We start from the raw sequence: 6,000 nt of genomic DNA on the forward strand, positions 1-6,000 counted from the left end.
GAGGCTAAACAGGGTTGGGCAATCAGTTTCCTTGCCTGAAATAGGCATCTCAGAACTGCCATCTGGCTACTTCCCGATTTTCCAACTCCTTCAACTAATCCCAGGAGACAATACTTCGCCCCCATCTTGGTGGAGGTTCCAACCACCCGATCAATGGTTCCTGTCACCTCTGTCCAGTAGCGGATCAACTTCGGGCATCTCCAAAACATGTGCATCATGTCTCCCCCCATGTTCCCGCACCGGGGGCAACTTGCGTCCGGCCGTTCGGCCAAACTGAAAAAGTTTACGAGGAGCATAATAGGTTCTATATAATAAGAACAGATGTGACATCCTGTGTGAGGAGAGCCACAATTCACCACAGGCAGGATTCCTGTGGCCAATTATAGCTCAGGGGGGTTTAGTACACACCCCACACTATATAAGGCCGCCAGCACGGCGGCCTTGTATAGTGTGTTGCGGTGGTCAGGGAAAGAGGACGATAGGCAGGGACAGTGTCTTTACTGCTTGGGAACCTAGCACTGTTACAGTGGGTGTTATGTGCCTCCTGCACAGTACACACCTGAAGCTACCCTTTATTACTGGTGTTCAATTTCTGCAATACATGCATCTGCAGTGCAGAAGTTAGAGTCGGTGTTGTGTGCCTCCTGCACAGTATACACCTTATTGCTGGTGTTCTGTTTCTGTAATACAGGAACCTAGCACTGTTACAGTGCTAGGGTGTACAGAGAAGCTGGTATATATAGAAGACTACAGCATACAGAAGAAAGGCTAGTGAATACAGAATACAGGTTTCGTGTATGTAGATAGGCTTGAGTATACAGAGATGCTAGAGTAAACAGTGAGGCTGGGGTACACAGAGAGGCTAGTTTAAAGACAAATACAAAGATGTTAGTGTATATAGAGAGGTTAGTGTATAGAGAGAGTCGAGTGTATACAGAAAGGACAGTGCATATAGAGAAGCTAGTGTATACAGAAAGGGTATACATGAAAGCTGACATTCTATACAGAAGACTGGGTAGTGTATACAGAGAGTCTAGTGGGTACAGAAGACAGGCTGGTGTATTCTAGCTAGATTTTACAGTCTAGTGTATACAGAAGACAGGCTGTGGTATACAGAGAGTTTAGTGTATTCAGAGAGTCTAGTGTATACATAAGACTGGCTAGTTTACACAGTGTTTACAGAGATGCAAGGGTGTACAGAGAAGCTGGTATATATAGAAGACTACAGCATACAGAAGAAAGGCTAGTTAATACACAATACAGAAGACTCGTGTATGTAGATAGGCTTGAGTATACAGAGATGCTAGAGTAAACAGTGAGGCTGGGGTACACAGAGAGGCTAATTTAAAGAGAGATATACAAAGATGTTAGTGTATATAGAGAGGTTAATGTATAGAGAGGGTCGAGAGTATACAGTAAGGACAGTGCATATAGAGAAACTAGTGTATACAGAAGACAGGCTTGGGTATACATCAAATCTGACAGTGTATACAGAAGACTGGGTAGTGCATACAGAGAGTCTATTGGGTAAAGAAGACAGGCTGGTGTATTCTAGCTAGTTTTTACAGTCTAATGTATACAGAAGACAGGCTGTGGTATACTGAGGGTTTAGTGTATTCAGAGAGTCTAGTGTACAGAGATGCAAGGGTGTACAGAGAAGCGAGAAGCTAGTATATATAAGGCTAGTGAATACAGGCTAGTGAATACAGAATACAAACTCGTGTACGCAGATAGGCTTGAGTATACAGAGATGCTAGAGTAAACAATGAGGCTGGGGTACACAGAGAGGCTAATTTAAAGAGAGGCTAGTATATACAAAGATGTTAGTGTATATAGAGAGGTTAGTGTATAGAGAGAGTCGAGTGTATACAGATAGGACAGTGCATATAGAGAGACTAGTGTATACAGAAGACAGGCTTGGGTATACATCCAAGCTGACAGTGTATACAGAAGACTGGGTAGTGTATACAGAGATTCTAGTGGGTACAGAAGACAGGCTGGTGTATTCTAGCTAGTGTTTACAGTCTAGTGTATACAGAAGACAGGCTGTGGTATACAGAGGGTTTAGTGTATTACAGAGATGCAAGGGTGTACAGAGAAGCTAGTATATATAGAAGACTACAGCATACAGAAGAAAGGCTAGTGAATACAGAATAAAGGCTGGCTTCTACGGAGAGGCTACCACTACGGAGATGCAGAACACTATCTAGGGTATATAGAGAGGCTAGATTATACAGAGAGGCTAGTGCATAGAGTGAAGCTATTGTATATAGAAGCCTGGTTAGTGTATACAGAGAAGCTAGTGTGTACAGAAGAAAGGCTAGACAGGTTATAAAGAGAGACAAGTTTTTACAGAAGACAGTTTGGGGTATACAGAGATGCTAGTTTATACAGAGAGACTAATGTATACAGAAGACGGGCTAGTGTATTCAGAACATAGGCTAGTGTATATCGAAGACAGGCTATTGTATGCAGAAGACCGGCTAGTGTAAACATGCTGGTGTATATAGAGAAGGCTAGTGAATTTAGAGGGTATGCTAAGTGATAACAGAAGACAATCTGGGCTATACAGAGACATTTCATCATTTCATCTAGCTCACATCTCTAATGGAGTTTGTCTCATTGCCATGTTATGCCTTTTCATTCTTATGCTAAATATAGATCACTACACGATTTTAATCATCCACATCAAGCATGCAATAAAACTATCATACATCAAAATAAACCATGTACTCTTTCGCTCTATTTTGCATATTTGTAACGGGACTGTGAGTATGTGACAGTCCTGACACACCATCCTGACTTATTTTTCTATATTTCTTATTAGAAATGGAGAGTACTATCTCAAAATCCGCTTAAATCTATTCACTTCGATGAGTTCTACCGCTAATTGTACCTTAATGCAAAATGTTCACAAAACCATCCATTTGCTACCAGACATGCTGCACATACTAAGAGTAATGTAAATATCGCTCTCTAACGATGTAAACAGTTGTATTGCTTTTCTGACATTGACCGAGTATCTCTGACATTAACTGAGTATCTCTCTGCACTTGGATCTTAATAATAATAATAATAATAATAGGATTGTGTAATGCAAACATCAACTAGTCTAATATAAGCTTTCTCATTGGTACCGGCATATCCTTTAAATTTAGACTAACGCAACTATTTCTCGGCCATTTTCAAGCTAAGCTTTCAATCTCTTACCTTTGAACAGCGATACTTCCTCCCTACAATATTAAGCCATTTAAATGTCCTATTGGTCGCCTATATTATACAACTCTCTGAAAACCCTATATGTAGAGAATAAAACTAGTCTTACATCTAAATAAAACAGTTTTATTGCTCAACCAAGTATCAGCTGTCATGACAAATAAAGTTTCCACTGTTTGACTCTATTTTCTGTATTACTTCTTTTTCGCTACCTCTATGCAATAGGATTCTCTTTCCAGTGGAAACGGAAAACAGTCAGTGTAAGCCGTCTTCTTGAGCATCAAAATTAATGGAACGATTTACACGTTGGAATTTGCAAGCTACGTCAATTTACTGTTAAATAGAGTACCTTTGCATTTATCCCTTGACTTTGCTACTATCCCTTGATCCCGATTTATACGTTGGAATTTGCAAGCTACGTCAATTTACTGTTAAATAGAGTACCTTTGCATTTATCCCTTGACTTTGCTACTATCCCTTGATCCCTTTTGTGTATTCACTATATCTCGACCTATACATACTGCCTCAAAATTTTCCTAATTTTTTTTCCTATACTTATTATTATTATTTTATAGAGATTACTATCTCTAAATCATTGTAACAAATTATAATGTCTACAGCTAATTTTACGTTAAATCAAAAGTCACACAAAACCATCTTTTTAAAACCTTTTACACACTGCACATTAAGATTAATGCAACCATCTCTCGCTACCTCTATGCAATAGGATTCTCTTTCTGACTCTATTTTGTGTATTACTTTTTCTCCACATTAACTGTCACACTGATAACCATTTGTAACACATAACACTTGCAACACATTTTTTAACAGCGGCAAAAAGTGAGAAAAGCAGTGGGACTTGATTGAGAAGTGGTTGCAGTAGCAAAGCATAGCAATACAGTTTGATTACATTAATAACACATAATGCAACTATTTTACATTCATTTTACATTCACATCATGCATACATCCTAATGTAAGCTGTCTATCACTATTAATGTTCATGGTTACTGAAACATTATGCCGATGACCAATGGAAACGGAAAACAGTCAGTGTAAGCCGTCTTCGTGCGTAACATATTTAATGGAACGATTTACACGTTGGAATTTTCAAGCTACGTCAATTTACTCTTAAATACCCTTTAGCTGCTTAGCTCACACTTTGCTGTATGTAGCCGCGTTTACATGTAAGTAACCAATGGGGATTGACATTTCATGTCCATCTCACATCTCTAATGCAATTTGTCTCTTTGCCATGTCATACTTTGCCAGTTATTATACTTTCTCATCCGATAGAAACCTAGTCGTTGCTGATATTTCATGATTACAGCAATCATCTCATCTAATTGCTATTCCTACATTCTGCCTTGGTATTACTTTGCAACGCTCTATTGAACAATGTAAAGGTAAGCTAGATATTTTGTGTATTTCCAGTTAAACTCGACCTGTATATACTGTCTCAATATTATCCTTTCTAATTTTGCTAAATTAGATTATAGAGTTTGCTATGTCTAAATCCAGGTTACCTACTCACCTTTATTACGTATACTGCTAATTTTAGGATAATACAAAACCATCTTATTGCTTCTTTACACGCTGCACATATTAAGAGTAATGCAAAGCTACCGTGAACAGTTTAATTGCTCGTCTCACATTTAGCTGGTATCTCTCTGCTATAGGAAACTGAATTTGTACTAGAACGATCACTCATCTAATATCAGTAGCACTCAGTGCTACCGGGATAACTTTTACATTTAGAGTAATGAAATGATTTCTCAGTCATTTTGGAGCTACTGCAACTAACGCTTCCGATCTCATTTCGACTGCAATACTTAATCTCTGCTATTGCAGAATATTTAGCTGCTTAGCTCACACTTTGCTGTACGTAGCCCTGGAGATTGGCATTTCAACTCTAATTCATATTCACATTTCTAATGCAGTTTGTCTTTTTGCCATGTCATCCTCTGTTAGTTATTATGCTTGCTCATCCTTGTGCTCCAATATCACTACATGATTAAAGACACGTAATGAACTTGATTGATAAAAACCTACACACGTTGTTGCTGTTATTTCGTGTATTTCCACTTAAACCCGTTATAATTATTTTGCTATATTTATATACTAGTATAAACAGATTACTATCTCTAAATCCTGGTAAACCAGCTCACACTAAACCATCTAATTTCTACCTTACACGCAGCACATATTAACATATTAACATTTAGCCGGTATAGTGAAATAGTAAACGAAATGTGTAGATCACTCATCTAATATCGTCTTTTCAGTGCAACCGGAACATATTTTAAATTTAGAGTAATGCAACGATTTCTCAGTTTTATGAAGCTACTGCAACTAACGCTTTGGATCTCTTTCCTGATAAATTACGCTCTGCAATATTAAGCCATGTAAATTGTCCTATTGGTCTGCTAACAATGCTATGTATAATAATCTGTATACACTAGCCTATCTTTTGTACACATTTGCCTCTCTGTATAAACTAACCGGTCTTCTGTATACACTAGTCCGCCTGTATACACTAGCAAGTCTGTGTAACCAAGCCTCTCTCTCTGCATACCCTAGCCTCCATCTCTTGCATAAACCAGGACCTTCTTCTGTATAATCTAGCCTAACTGTATACACTAGCCTGTATGCATACTCTAGCCTCTCTCTCTCTGTATACCCTCGCCTCCATCTCTGCATACCCAGGACGTTCTTCTGTATAATCTAGCCTATCTGTATACAATTGCCTTTCTTTTGTACACATTAGACTCTCTGTATAAACTAG

The sequence above is a fragment of the Lithobates pipiens genome, unplaced genomic scaffold, assembly GCF_037356315.1.
Source record: "Lithobates pipiens isolate NorthernLeopardFrog02 unplaced genomic scaffold, aLitPip1_a1.2 Scaffold_28, whole genome shotgun sequence".
Lineage (NCBI taxonomy): Eukaryota > Metazoa > Chordata > Amphibia > Anura > Ranidae > Lithobates > Lithobates pipiens.